The sequence below is a fragment of the Melospiza georgiana genome, chromosome 2 (genome assembly GCF_028018845.1).
Source record: "Melospiza georgiana isolate bMelGeo1 chromosome 2, bMelGeo1.pri, whole genome shotgun sequence".
Classification (NCBI taxonomy): Eukaryota; Metazoa; Chordata; class Aves; order Passeriformes; family Passerellidae; genus Melospiza; species Melospiza georgiana.
In genome coordinates this window covers 85,686,470-85,703,120 of record NC_080431.1, presented here as the reverse complement: position 1 = coordinate 85,703,120, position 16,651 = coordinate 85,686,470, and positions in this window count along the sequence as shown.

Sequence of the window (16,651 nt, the reverse complement as noted above, 5' to 3'; positions counted from 1 at the left end):
ACAGCCAAAAGACCAACTGTTTTGAAAGTAATAAACTCTAGCAGTGGGGAGTTGGGTACTATGGGGAAGGCAGCTGTATCTGCACGCATGTGGCTAAATCCATCCTCTGTGTACCTCTTTTGACTTCATTGCAATAACATCTGCTTGCACCAGGGATGAATTTGACCATTGTGGTTCTGGATTTTATGCCTGTTGGCCATGTAGGAGACCAACCCTGCAGAACACTGTGATAGAATACTCCAGATGGCAGAGCTAGGAACAAAAAGGCTTCTCTCTTCTTCTGTTTGAGATTGTTTTCTTTCTATCATATTTTTTAAAGGATGCTTCCATCACAAGAAGGAAGAGGGGAGCTTTTTCTTAGCCTTTTCCACTGCGTGGCTGTGTGTTTTCCTTTTTTTAAATGGCAAAATGTGTTTGTGTTTACTTCCAGTGCATTTTTTTCTCATAAATTCAAAACAAAAAGGAAACAATACTTTTCCCATCCTTCAAAAGGAAACAAAACCAAAACAGACCGATAAAGTACAATACAATAAAAATCAGGCATTATAAAAGACAACATGATGTGCAACAGCAATACCAAAGAAACAAAAATTTAAAAAATTATTTATATATATATATATATATTAGGATACAGGTACGAATGAGCCAAGAAAGCTATCTAACCCCACTACTGGATGATTGGTAAGCATTGGTTAAGAAATACGTAAGGCTATTCTGAGATTTCTAACTTAACACAGTTAACCACTGCTTCTCTCACACCTTCACTTCCTAAATTTTTCACCTTTCACTCACTGGTATTTTATGTCTTGAAATTGTTTTTTTTCTTTTCATATTTTTTGGTCTACAGTAGAATTACATGTTAATTACAACAGCAAAACAAAACTCAAGCTTGTTGTGAGAGTAAGTTGGTGCCACATCCATGATGCAGAAGGAAGAAGACAGACAACAGAACAACTGCATTCAGTTTTTCACACACAAAGCGTATATGAGGGCAACAGCATAGCTGACCAAAACAAGTTTGGAGGGGCAAGCAGCAGAAGATGTAGGTTTACAACTACACCACCAACTAGAGCCTGGTCTTTCACCTTTACCAATATCCTTGAGGACAACAATAGCTCAGTTGTCATGTGGCTTTGCCATTTCTGTCATTTGGAACAACAGCTAACCTGACATCTACTTCACCACTAAATGCACACCTAGTTTGATAGAAAACCAAAAGGAAAAGAAAAGGTAGAAAGCTCCTAGGTGAGGCCAAGTGAATCTCTTGGTCACCTTGGCTGATGTGACAAATCCTCAGCCAGTGGGATATCAGGATCAGTGAGAGAGGGCACATGGATGGCAGGGCATTGGGGAGCAGTTCTGAAGCAAACTCAGACTGTCTAAGGTGATGTGACAGTTGCTTAGCCTCCTCCATTAGCAGAAAAGTGATGAACACCGACAGGTTACCCTGGGATCATTCCATTAGTATATTTTTTCTTAGTTCAGCAGGGATGAGAAAGCATACATTCTCTGCTGCTTTTGAATTACCTTTGTAAATGTCAGCATCTCCAGTCGCCAAAAATGCATTCCCTACCAATTTGGCTACAGCACTGTGGCTGAAGCTCCGTCGTGAATCCTGGCATTTTCTTTTTTCTGCGGAACTTCTGAAATGTAACATTTTCCTCACGGGTAAGCTCTGAAATTACTATAATGCTGAAAATATCACTAGCATTTTCTTGAACCGTAACTATGCCACATCCCAGCAAAAACTCAAGCTGATCCTCAGTAGCACTTGTCAATGTTGAGGAAAGGAACATACAGAAACAAGATGATCAAACAGTACAGGAAAGTTCTGTTTTGGATCTAGCCCACTGGCCAAAGGGATTTTCATTTGGGATAAAAGGTGCAACAATGAAGTAGGATGACAAATGGAGAAGAATTACGGAAGTTAGTGTTTCTCCATCTGGAGAAAAATAGGGCATTAAGTTATGCGGCATCTCTAGTCAGCAACATATGTTTTGGCTTCTTAAAATAAACCTCAAGTTATCCTTGGTTTCTCAGTCAAGCACTGTCTACATGGGGCTATAGTACCATGCTGAAAAAAAAGTGTTTGTGCTATATTTAAATGTAGTTCCAGTTAAACTAGTTTCAAACTGACCATGTAAAAAGGAACAACTTTCTTAAAAGCCATTGAAACTATACAATCACACTTTGCCCAGGAACTGGTGTGGTTGAGCACTGTAACCGAGTAGGAACATAAGCTAGAATTTGGCTTTTTAAAAATGGTTTGGTTCCTGTTTACATGGACTAGACAGTTCTGTTGAAACTGAGTCAGCTGGAATCTGGTTTAAACAGGCTGAATTCAAATCCAGATTTGGAGCATGGCTCAAAGCCCACTTCTTCAGGTTGCAGTACTTTTAAAAAACTAGTGCAAATGGCATCTTATCACAGCATTGCAAACATGCAGTGTTCCTCTCCTTGTCCAGATATGGTTGCCATCAGGTCAGACCACAAGGGAGGAATATGCAGCAATCAGTCAGCCGGAACAGCTCAACCTACAGAAGTTCTTTATTTTACCACAGCAGGAAAGGCACTCTGGACACAGCAGGCTCAGTAAACCCTCAGCTTCACTTTTTTTTTTTGGAGCAGTCCACTATTCCTCTTTGACAATGCAAATCTACTCTGACAGTAGCAATAAATGCAGCTGCCTTAAACAAGGAAGCAAAGAAAAACTTACCTAAGAAAAAAACAGGAGTATTGGCTCATTACATGAATTAACGTCAGCAGACAGACTTAATTTCCTCCCATATAACAGCCCTGTAGCTGTCACTACTCTGATGGAAGCAAATGCCACTTTACAAAATAAAGGTGCTCTCCTGCCTCTGTATTATGCTAGCTCTCAAATGAACTGTGCTTTTGTTGGGCATCCACTGATTCATTACTGGAAGTTGACCTTCCGGTGGTTTTCATCTTAGAGGGTTCCTGCAGATGGCAAAGAAACAGGCTGCATGTTCTACTGTCCCACTTGCTTTCAAGGGAAGAGTCATTCAGTAGTTAATCTAACAGTACATCAGGGCATACCTCCAGTCCTTCTCTTCCAGTCCTTTCAAGCCAGGATGGCTGGAATCTAAGAGTGGAAATCTCAAAGCTCACCAGAACAACACATCCTTAACTCCAAAGTCTCTCCTTGTTCCAGACTTGTTCCTTCCCACCCAACACCTGCCCCTTGCATACCACTCCTTCTCTAGTTCTTGACACTTTTGTCAAAGGAGGCAGCCGAAGAGACTGAGCAGCAGCAATCTGCTTTGCATTGTGCACTCTGTGAGAGGTCTGTACTACCCATGTCTTGGTACCAATGAAGCCAAAATACCTTAGTTTCAAGTCTAACTTGAAATTCGGGGCATTAATAGATTTCTAGTCCCCCAATTACGCTAGCATTTTCTTAGCAATTCTTTTCTTAGTAATCCCCTTTTTTGTCCTTGAAACCCCGTGGTACATTCGGCAGGTGATCCCTCCACTACAGGACCAAAGCAGATGAACTCATGTTTTACTCATTCTTCTCCCAGTTTCTCTAGAGAATGTTTTTCAGGATCCTGTTTTACCATCTGGCTAAAGTTGCAATTATAGTCTTACTGAAGAGATTCAACACAAATTTTTGAGAGTTCATAGATCACAAAGAGCTATAGCAGAGATGGATCTTGCTGCACATTGCTACTGTTTTTATTTTTCTCATAGTATGCTTGTTACAAAATTAATGACCAAGGCATAAGCCAACATGCATCTTGACTGTAAAAATACTTTCCAATTTAGGATTCTATTTGGTTCCAGCTGAAAGCCTTCACAATGCTAGACTATCTGTTTAAGGAGAGAAATCAGACAGAAGAACTTAAAATGCTAGACAGCACCTTTGTCTAGGCAGGAGTATTTCTGTATGTACTGAATTCCACACCACCTTTTTTTTGCCCAAATGTCCCTCCTGCTTCCTCTACCCCAAAGGCTTGAGTGGAACACCTGTAATTGAGTGTTCGGAATGACTGTTTATTGCACTGTTCCCATAACAGCCTCAGAAAGACATGCTTTATTTCAGTGACCTTCCCCTTTGGTAAAGTCTGCTTTGAGACTTCACTTCTTGAGCTGAGAGATCCTGCTTTTTCTGAAGGGATACTAATCATAGTCAAACCTCTGCAAGAGATTCTATCCAACCACGCAAGTTTTGACATTGGAACTGGGAATTTGTGTCTTTATGGTGAAGCCTTACGCAAGTTACACAATGAGCAGTTCTCTTAACTTTCTCACAGCTCCAAACAACACTCTCTATAAAAAGGGGAGAAAAGATCTGTTGCACCAAGAAACTTGTGATGCCTCTTCAGTTTCTATTATAGTGCTTTTTTAATTTATTTTAACAGAAGGTATCCAATGCAGCTGTCTCAGTGTCTGACTAGTTGCTTAAAATTAAGGTAACCTCACTTGTCTTTCAACCCGGTCAGGTTTATGGTACATCCTGTTTTCTGTGCCTATCCCTTTCTTTCCTCCCTTCCTGCTTAATTGGCCCCTTCCAATCCCACCACATGTAAATACATTTCAGTAGTGCAATGCAGTGCAGTGCAGTCATACTTAGTGCAAAAATAAAAAGCCTTATCCAGACCAAAAAAGCGCAAACTCCCTCCCCACCCCACCCAGCCCCCAAGAAAACAGCTAGTATATGAATGCCCCTAAACAAAGGGGGATTTGCAGTCTCCCAGCCACACTTTCACATGCCTTGTTTTCTCTCCTCCCAGTCAATGTGGAGATCTCATTAACAGATAGGACATTTATCAAAACCAAAGTCAAATGACAGAAATCAGAAAGGAGACAAGCCATTGTTTGGGGGCTGCAGAAAGGAGAGAGAACCAAATGGATACAGCAAAAAAAGGTCAGTAGTGGTTTTACACAGAGTTGTCCGATGCAAACTTTGCAAGTGTACATCTTGCAAAGGGCATGTGTGTGGATAAGAAAAATGAAAAAACTTCCCTGTTCCAAATATACAGTCCCTATTTTAACAGTGCCCAAGCTAGGGTTCTGTAGTGCAATCAACTTTTCAAAGTGGCAGCTCTTTTTGGCCACCCTAAAACAATTGGACAGATCAACACTAACTTCAGTTTTCTTCTGCTCATGTAGGCACAAACGTAAATGAACAACTCCCTACACCATCCTGCAAATATTTGGGGATATATATAAAAAGCATTTTTTCACAGCCCATCTAGGGCTATGGTGGGAAAACCAGGAATTTTAATGACAGGCATATAAGCTCTTAGGTACTTCAAAATGAAAACTTAAAAGGAAAACAAAATAAAGCTCACTAATTACAAAGGCAAGCAGGTTACTGAATCCCAGTCAGATCATACCTCCCTTAGCCTATCTATCTCTTTTAACAAAAAAAAAATCAACAAACCATATGCCAGGGCTTGCCACTTGTTAAGATATCACTTGGGAAAACACAGCAAAGACTTTGGGGTATTCACCAGTTTGGAGGTTATAACTTCAATTTGGACACCCACAAGAGCCTCCATCAAACCCTTGTAATTACAGGAGAGGAATGTGGGGAGTGTAAGAGGCCATAACAGAGAAGGAGGAGCAAGAAAGGGAAATGTATGGAAAATGGAACACAACAGGGCAATGCTGCTGCTGCTGTACTAATCTCATTGTAATTGCTCAGTATATAGAGGAATACTGCATGCTGCTTCACTTGGGCTCAAGCACATGCTTCCTCTTACCTTCTGCCTCTTCCCTCGCTCCCAGTCCCTTGTTGAAGATGGCAGCCCACCCCAGAATGTAAACAAAAGCAGATACCAACAGATATACCAAATTACAACCAAGAAGCAATTTTCTCAATTTTCTTTTTCTTGCAAAGATACTGCATCCTTCCCTCCAGGCAGGTGCACTGTTTCATCCCCATGCATAGAAATAACCTAAGGAAGGAACAAGGAAATAACCTAAGAGAAAGAATCTAAATAGGGGTGGAGGGATCCTGAATATCTGCCTCTAAACCATAAAAATGCCAGACTGCAAGGACTTTTGCTGTTTATCCTTACCAATGAGACTATAATGAAAAATAAAGAGCACATAATGGAATCACTAGGCATTGCAAAGGGACAGCACCTAAACCCACTGTCTCTGGGTGCAGAGCTACAGTGATGCAACCCATGGCCGAGCATACTTGGGACAAAAAATGAGTAACACTTGCCAGCTGTTCTGTAAAGCCTACAAACTTCAATTTAGCCACAATAATCAGCAGCAATGAGGTTTTTTGCTGTTCAGCTGCATGTACTTCAAGGGGGTCCTACCTTTTTGCTGAAATGCTGTTCATGCTATCCTCCTGCACACCAAATGCAGTAGCACTTTTAAAAAGTGTACCAAAAAAGTTTGTTGTATAGCCTGAATTTGCAGTTACATAATCAGATATTATAAAGAAACAAATTTACTTTACCCACATAAATATGTGGCTACCATAATAGCAAATGTGTGGCCAGAGCAATTCTGGGTAAAGTAGTCAGAAACCTGGAATCAACTCCAAATATGCAATACCCAAATGCTTTTACACTGTTTTGGCAATTCAAAAGTGACACATCAAGGGTGTAAATTAGGGAAAAGGGATTGCTATGAATCATGTATCTACACTACCTGTTGTGGCTCACTATTTGATTACTTAAAATAAACATATAATCATCAATCAAACCCAAAGAAAGATTCAAAGCTACTTAGGACTCTATGAAAAAAGCAAGTTCCAAGCCTTGTATAAAGGCAAGCAACTGTCACACTCTGTAGGACATTTTTTAATTAAGTCTCTCAGTGAGAAGGAGAGAATATGAGACTATGACTATGTAATCGCACAGCCCTCAACACAGGCAAAATCTGCCTGGCAGAGTGAAATCAAATCTTGAGTCAGTTTTATGAGTAGTAAAAACTTTGGGCAGAAACAGGCTAAATTATGGGGAACAGTTCTGTGGCATCTTAAATAATGTACATGAACTATTTTTCAGGACTACAGCTTTCTGTAGGAGTACATATGCTTTCTCTGTCACAGAAAATGGGACTCAAGTCAACAAAAGGACATGCGAGTCCTGCCTGCAGAATTTGGCCCACAGATTATTGGTCCAATCAGTTTTCAGGATTAAGCATGGACCTCACTGCTGGCAAGCAAAGTCATGCAGAACGTCCTGCCTGAACTGAGCAGCTTTTTTTATTATGTTTGACAAACAGAAGCTCATTATTGGTGGAGGCAATGGGAAACCAGCAATTTTCCAATTTAACTCATTGGGAGAATTTCTTTGAACCTGAACTTTGGAGCAAGGATCTAGGGAACGGATTGTTCAGAACATACAAAATTGGGAATAAATTCCATATTTAAAGGACTCCTGTGAGTTTCACAGCAGTCCAAGCTACATCCTGGCATTAGGACAAAAGAAACAGGACACCCCAAAAGACAATGAAGATACTTGTGAAGACACTTGTGAAGAAATAGTTCTGACTCCAATAAATGTGGTGACACTTCTTTCACCAATAAATAGGAATTATAAATTGTTTACAAGTTATTCATATTAAGAAGAAGAAGAAAAAAAAAAAGAGCAGCAGCAGATACTGGAGATTCAGTCTTTTCCTCTAAGTGGAACAGGTGAAGAGCAAGTCCCTTGTATGGAGTTCAAGCATCTCCCTCTCCTGGGAGGCCCCCTGTCTTTGGTGCAAACATCCCCAAAGTGGGGGACTCTCCTCTTAGTTAACTTTGCAGCAAAGAGCTTTAAAATCCCTTTCTGTACCAGCACAGTAGCACAGAGTAACATTCTCTTGTACAAGGCTCTCCCTCTCGTGGTGATAGTGTTACCTACTTCAACTGTTGTGTTCCTCAGAAGCTGTGCAAAACACAAAAGAAGTGAATATAAATGCTGCTGACCACTGAAACGTGAGACCATTGCTTGCATTAGCCCTGGAAGTTCACTTGGTCAACAAGGAGATGGAAAATGAAAGTAATAATGAAAACCACATCCTAGAATAAAGCTAATATTTGGACAGTCTTCCCTTGATGTTAATATCATTCAAGGAAAGTCGCCAATGCAAGAATCTTTAGAACTTAATATTATAGAAATTGATATCACCTCCTGTTTTCTCTCTCCTTAGAAAAGCAGAAAATATGCACATATGAAATGAGTTTCTTAAAACATCACAATTCTCAAGATGAGTATTTCTTCAGAGAACAAAAAAGAAAGGATACATGTTCAAAAAAAGCAAGATTTCTGGAATCACAAATGACTGACTGTCTTTTATGTAGAAGATATGTTAAAATAGTGTTCACCAGCTGATTATTTGTTAGTTTCACTTTCCCTTAGGCAATTGTATCTGTACACACTGCGTTCTAAAAGTACAATCTCTAGTGTGGATAATCTACCTGTTTGGTACCATCCTGTTTGTAAAACCACTTCTTAGCCTAAAAATATAAACTGTAAACTGTATAACATGCAAAATGAATTGAGGTGTTTAAAAAAGCATTAGGAAAAATAAAAGGCAACAAAGAAATTAAATCAAGAAACACATTAAACTAGTATTTATGCTAAATGAATTACTGAACCTTACAAAGGATTAGCAGGGCAAGTGTGGAATAGGTATGCAGCCATTTAAATGATCTGGTATTCTCACTCAAGTGGGAACACTCTACAAAAATATGTATGATTCAGTCAAAGGAAAAGCAAAGAGCATGGTCAGAAAATGTGGACCACTGAATCAGCACACTGTTGCAGCAGCTAACTGGAATTAATTTGGGAAATGGCACCTGTTTGGCTTAATGGGACAAAGCCCATCCTTCACGAAATAATCTAGTTCTGTTACTTGTGTAACTAATATTGAGAGGATAGTCTCCTCCTTCCCTTACAAATGGGTATACACAGAGTAAAGGAAAGCCAGACTCAGAAATCACTGCTGGAAGACCATAACTTTTAAACTGTAAGTAGAAAGAAAAAGAATGTGGCAGTGGCCTCCACGTACGTGCAAATGGCAGATGACAGGAGACTGTTAGGAACGCCGGCACTTGATAATTCCCATTCTTGAAGTTCTCATTTTAATATCCCAAGATGTGGCATAGGTAACTCTTCCCCTCTCTTCTTACTCCAAAAAACCTTTATTGATTTGCAGTGACACAGATTTGCTCATTCTCAGTGAAAATGGTTTGTAACTGATGTGATCATCTCTCATTTCTTCCAGTCTTCACAGTTAGGAGAAATGAGACAAAATTAATACCTCCTCCACAACCCTCATCCACTTGATTTTAAATGTTTTCATTTAGGAGTGATATGTTATCCACCAAAGAATGAACATCAACCGAATTAGATGTTCCTGATATATAGAAAAGCCAACATAAAATTTCCATACTCTCATAAGTTTGCACTCTTACTAATTTTGAACCAAGGCTTGCTGCCTGAGCCATCTGTTGCAAGGTGAGAATACAGAAAGGACACCCAAACTCATGAGGCTTGGGTGTCAATCAGCTGTTTCGGGGCTTTTGGATCTAGACGTTGACATATCCCTAGTGACATCTTTTTCAGCAGTTCTGTGGTGACAATTGAAGTTCAGTGGGACTGACCCAAAATTCAACACCAACAGGAATGTACTATGAAGATGGTAAAGGGAACATTCATCTAGAAGAACTTATGAATTGAAACTAAAACTTTCAGAGGTTGTTTTCATTTGAAAAAGGGGTGATCAAGTGGATAAATAAGGATCCAATTGGAATATATTAATAGTCATGGATGGAGGTATTTCTTGTTCAATCCCTGGCCACATTCTTTGTAACTACAGAGAACAATGTTTCTTCTACCCCACCCTAGTGCAGAGGAGAATTTTAGGAAATCTTAAAACTTAAGAGAAACAGGATTTGGAAGGAGTGAGAGACCACTTTCGGCATCTTTCTCCAAGGCTAGGAATGGAAGAGGAAAAGTCTGACATATACTTTTAGAAATGAAATAACAGGACATCTTAGGAAGAGAGCTAATAGATATTTGTCTTGATTAATTGTTCTTTTGATATGAAAGGGTAGCAGGGAACAATCTCTAATTTTTTGTAGAGCCTAATACTGTTTTACCTTTTCTTAAAAAAAAAAGTTTTCTACATCTTACTACATAGAGATTTAAAAAAAGCCTGAAAAAATGCTTGTGAAGACAATAAAGAAGCTAATAATATGAAAATGCACAATAGAGCTGTAATAATTATTGGTAAATGCTTCAAATAGCTGCAGCAGTTGATTGGGTTGTGAATGATACATGTGAAAAATTATTTTTCTATGATCGTAGGCAGATGCAAAAGTTAAATGATTATACTATGTATATATATTGATATAGAATTGCTATATATATTGTGTACTGTATGTTCTAGCTTTCAGAAATACTGTATTGTAGTGTACTGTACTTAACTAAGCAGATCTAAATAGCAACTTGTCATTTTCCACAAAGTCACTAGTACTGTTAACAAAAACCAAAAATCTATTTTCTCCAGTAAAAGAAATACATACTGTTACAATCACAGACATTTTGACTATAGAGAGACAATGTACATTTAACCAAAGGAAAACCCCAAACCAAAATAAAAATCTCACCCAAAAATCAACCAGCCAAAACTGTTGCATTTAAGTCTTATTCAAAAGGGGAAGGGATATGCCACCAATCTGAGAAGAATATTTACTCACATTTTTATGACTGAAAATGAAAGAAAAAAGGTATCCCACTAAATCTTTAATTACCCTTTATGGAACAAGGAAAATCCCCTAGTCAGGCAAAAGACTTAAAAGAATAAAATGCTGCTTTCAGGGCTAGCATGATACCAAAATAGGCAGCAGTTAAACATATTCATCCCACTAACTAAATGGGTGCAAAATGGGTTCTAGAAATCCTGCAGCTCTCATGGATTACGTACTGAATAATCTTACAGACAAATTTCTTCTCCTCCTGAATATCTGCTAATCTTCTAGACACATTAACCATGATTCTGAAAAGATTTTGGCAAAGACCAAGGCAGAGAACATTACTTGCTATTGTTAGTGATTGCACATTTGGAATGGATTACTCAATCAATATGTTTCAGAGTACCTGAGGTGGGGAAAGAGCTGTTTGACACGGTGTTTTGGAAACTAGAGACTCCAGACCTGGAATATTTTAGAGTCTATCAATATATTGTGCTGCTAACTAATTAAAGGCTTGATAATTTTTTACTGTTATTTTAAGGGAGCAAACAGGCAAGTTATTTTGCTTGGATTTTATTCCTTTGCAAGGTAGACATGTTGAAATTCAATGGAAACAAGTGACTGAACTCAACAGTATTGTTCCAGGGCTGTCATCCCCCATGGATGCCTCTCTCTGCTAGTGAAGCCTGCTGAGATGGACTGTTTTATTTATTTTGTGGCTGAAAGACCACATAGGGCCCTGGGAGGCACACTTCAGCCTTCCCTTCAGAATGGAAACTCACAAAAATATCCTGGACCAAATTTGGGTGTCACATTTTTAATGAGGGCAAACATCTAATTTGGGCAAACATCCAACAAAGAGCATCTGGTCAACAGACTGCTTTTTATGAATATACATGTGCATATATAGTGTATGCACATATAGTGTACACCTGCTTTTCATTAGTCACCTGCCAATGCTCCAGAGTTAATGCTGTAATTCTTGTTTCATCTAAAGCCTTCCCTGCATCAAAACCATGCATGTCCACACACTCAATTAGCAGCCAGTATGTAAAGGCAGGAACAGGTAACTGGCTGTCCCTGCACATGCACACATCCACATACACGCTCATACAACTGCACGCATGCATGCACGCACACACACACACGCGCGCAGGCAATATAATGTGATTTTACTCAAAGATCCCATAGGTACCAACAGCCTACATGACAAATGAAAGTAAAGGACTAAATGGGAAAAATTAAAAGAAAGCTGGGCAGTTAGGTAAATGTAATCCTGTTTCTTGAATGTGATGATACTCTCTGATCAAGTATACATTCAACATGAAGGCTGAACTTCTAGGGGGCTTTATATGGTTTAATGAAGAATATGGCAATATCCAGGTGGCAAAAAGAGAAGAAGCAAAATGAAATAGAAAAGGTGCCTATTTAATATCTAGATCTCAGAAAGGTATCTGTCCAGTTTGTAGGAAAAAATCTCAGAAAGATACCTGCCTGTTTTGTAGGAACAGGACACTGCAGAATCAGACAGGTGAACACAACAAGTACCTAACTGAGCTCTGCACATTCCTTGAGTGCCACTGTGAACTTGGCAAAAAAATCACCAATAAGTCAACAGTAGAAAAACTGAACACTGTAGAAGTCTGCAGTTCTGTCTGGAAAATACCTAAAGTAAGCAATGCTTTGTTACACTGGTACCAGATTTTCCAGCAGGAAAGGCTCCAGTGGGGAACTCATGAAAACATATGGGGTACTGCAATACCTGAGCCCAGTGTGACAGAGAGCATTTATGAGGGATGCCAGTGGTGGTTGCAGCTCAGAGAGGGCTCAAGTGCTAAGAAAGTTTGCATGAGGAGTGAAAACAAAAATAAATGCCCCTTTGGGCTGAACTGGGTAGAAGTTCTCACATATGATGGGGTATTGGTAGTTCGCTTGTTTGTGTAATGGTACTGCTGTAGCAAAGGATATTTTTAGAATATGCTTTTCTTAAAAGGAATCACAGCTAAACTATCCAAAGGGGCTGTATTTATCTGCAGTGACATGCATGGAATCCCAAAAGTGCCAATATGGGTTGCGCTGATGGAAATTTAGAACAGAATTTTTCCCTTGAAAGTAGCTTTTCACTGGATTCTCTTTCACGAATTTCACTGGCACTGGAGAAGCTAGAGTCAAATCACATAGCCGTGCCCCCATATTATTAATTTGATTTAGAAAGAACATTTACCCTCCAGTGTTTTATAGGGAGCTGATGCCAACCAACCAATCAAAAGGAAATCACTTTGGAAGAGGAACAAAATTGGAAGTGTAACAAAGTAAGAAACAGCAGAAAAACACTATCCAATATGAAGAGATCACTATGCCTCACTAACATTCCTTCTTCCCTACCCTTTCAAAGAAGAAAACATGATATTTTTTGTAAGAAGGGAAGATTTTAGATGAAACTTTGCTACAGATACCAAACATAAACACACTTCATACTGCTTAGATGTATTTCTGTTTTAAAGCAATTGTCTATGAGGCTGTAGTGTATTCAAGGCTGTAGTGTATTTACTTCCCAAGGAAGTATCTTAATGTTGCTTTTTGAAAAATAGTTGAGGAAAAATGTGTAAACTGGGGTGTTAAAATACAGTTAAGAAAGTATTTAGGAAGTTCTACAGAGGGATCTGGGAAAAAGGGGGTTAAAGGGGAACTCTCTAAAACTACCTGAAACGAGATTGTAGCCTGGTGGGAATCAGGCTCTTCTCCCAGCTAACAAGGGACAGGATGAGAGGATATGGCCAGAAGTTGTACCAGGGGAAGATTAGATTAGATATTAGGAAAAATTTTTTGACTCAAAGGGAGGCAAAATTGGAACAGGCTGCCCAGGGAAGTGGTGGAAACACTGCCCTGGAAGCATTCAAAACAAGTGTGGATTTGGCACTTGGGGACATGGTTGAGTGGTGGGCTTAGCAGAGCTGGGTTAATGATTGGACTCGATGATCTCAGAGACCTTTTCCAACATTAATGATTCTATGATTCTGTGATTGATTTGCTAACCTCAGTGCTACTCTCCTTTTCCTATGGGAAACATGAAGAGTATCTTTGGGCATATGTGGCTGTGCACAAAAATCTCAGTTCACTGACTTTGGGGAAAGTCAGTGAAGTTCATGTAGGTAGTGGTAGTGGAAGCTATGATCATGTGTAACGTGAAGAATTGTGTTAGAGCATCAGAGTTCTGCTTATCTTGAACTGGCCTCTTTTATTTTAAAAGCTATTAATGAACAATTCTAGGGGAAACTGGCATTTAAAAACCATGATTTACTTTTCTCCTGATATGACTTTGCTAGAAGGATGTGTAGACTATATTTGTCTCCTTTTATTTTAAAATAAACCTGGAAACTCTTTAGTTGAGTTTAGCTGCAGCATGAATAGCGAATTAAAGCACATTAGTTGCAGCATGAATAGCGAATTAAAGCACACGGGTTCAATTTACAATCTTTTTTCAATTTTCAATCTTCTTCACAGTACATCAGTAATCTCTGCTTCTCCTGTCTTGAACTCTCTCTTAATGCTTGTGAGTCAAATGCTACTGCAGAGGCTAAAATACAAAAAGATCAGCAACACTGCTAAATATATAATGAAAAAATATTGATTAATATTTAACTTTGCATTTTTTTTCACTAGAAGCATAATTTTAAAATTAAAATTATCTAACAGTATCCTGTTAGATATACAGTTAGATACCCTTTCTAACTCAGAGAGGATATTTGTCCAGATACTGGCACATCTACACAGGGAAATAATTCTTTTGTTCACCAAAATTTCTCATTTGTGTAGCTCTTTCCACCTTAGGTACTCCTGATCTATAGCTGAGGGGGAGCAGAAATAACAACAATGAAAGCATCATATTTTCTCTACTCTTAGAGGCACTAGTATAATTGATTAGTTATCAGCACTGGGAATAATTAGATAGATACACACTAATACCTAACACATCTTGTTTCTCATTTACATATGTTCTTAGAAAAACAAAACAAAGATTCCCCCTTGGGTTGCCTTATAACAATAGGTCTAAGAGAGTTAAGTGTTCCTTTCTTTCAAACAGGCTGTGTCCCTCGTGGACCAAATTTCTCTGTTCTTTGCTAGAGAAGGCATAACCCACATTTTTATTTTGTCAGTTTGAAGAATATACCTAAAACTCTCTCTATATTTTCCAGCTTAGTGATCTGTGAAAATATGGGGACTTTTTTGCTCTGGCTGAAATGAACTGGATCACTGAGTAGCTTTAAAGAAAACCAGCTGAGAGCTTATTAATTCTTGCATGAAAATAAGGTGAACAGCAGCAAGAACACTGACTTGGCATGGCTAGAATACATGTGTATGTGTATCCAGCATCAGGCCACCTCCATACACTTGCCTGTCTTACTGGCCATGCTGCAGACCCTTGGCATTTTCAGCACCTGCCCCTCTGCAAGGCCTTTCTACCTGCATTTGGTTTCTGTCAGCAGGACTGCCAAGTGCTGGAAAAGGTGTTCATTGCATTTACAAACTCAAGATTCCAGACTTAATGTGTTATCTGCAGTTTCCCTCATAAGCCTTTTTTCAGCAGAATTCTGATTATTTAGTGGTCAGTTGAAGACAAACCTTCTGGGAGAAGAGGAGGCTCAAAACCTCTCAGGGCCAGGTTCCATGACTTTATACCTCCTTCACAAATTTTCACAGCCAGTAAAAGACCAAATCAGGGAATGTGAAAAGCAGCTATTTTGCTTCAGGCCAATCAGATACTGCTTCAGCTAGGCTACCTGCTGACTCTTTACTATTGTGTTTATTCCAATGGCTCAGAGGACCTGGATGCTGAATTAAAAGGGTTGATTATCAAGTCGTTGTCCTTCTTGGCAGAACAACACTAGGTGCTAATTTGATATTATCATAGAATTATAGAGTGGTTTGGGTTGTAAGGCTCTTTAAAGATCATCCAGTTCCAAGCTCCCTGCCATGTGCAGGGGACCTTCCACTAGACCATGTTACTCAAAGCGCCATCCAGCCTGATCTTGAACACCTACAGCCCACACCTTCTCTAGGCAACCTGTTTCAGTATCTCACCAGCCTTATCATAAAGAATTTCTTCCCAATATCTAATCTAAAACTACACTCTGCCAGCTTAAGGCCATTCCTCCCAGTTCTACCACTATATGCCCTTGTGAAAGGTCCCTCTCCAGCTGTCTTGTCAGGCTTTTGACGGTCTACCTGGACCCTTCTCTTTTCCAGGTTCATGCTATTTTTTTCCTTTTGAGCAGCAAACAATTTTCAGGAGTGAGAGCTAGAGGATTTCCTTAGCATAGGACTGTCAGGAGAGTCATAGATCTATGACATACTGATTATGTTTGAAATTATTTGGGTGCTTCTGATTTTGGATTGGACTCAACATCCCTACAAAGACTATGTCTTGTACCTTCTCCCTATGGGACTTGTTTCATTACTAAGGGAGACAGGAGATGTTGGGATAATACTCACTAAAGGCAAGAGACTAGTTCCTCCACCATGTCAGTCATGCAGCATTAATCAAGTACCTCAAGGTCAACTGAACCCAGTCAGTGGGGTTGACAAGAAGTGGGGTGCTGATGGTATGTGGGTTAACACTCAGCTCTCCTTTGGATGAAAAAGAAATCAAAAGAAGAAAAACAGGCTCCACTTGGGTTCTTTGGTCTTCGAGCAAAGGGAAGTCTCATTCACTTAGAAAGTCAATTAAATGCCACTCTTCCCTGCTACCTTACTGGGAACTTGAGCTGTTTTTGAAGATAACAGCATGGGCCAGAAGTGGGCCTAGTAGAAGCATGATGAATATTGAGAAAGTGTCCTCAGAGCAGTTCCTGAAAAACACCTTCATCTATTTCCCTTAGGAGAGACCATTAATGTGGTTTTATAAGAGGAGGGACCAGACTGAAATATGATATTACGATTTACAGACCAGTTACTGTGCTGCTAGGTTCCCAT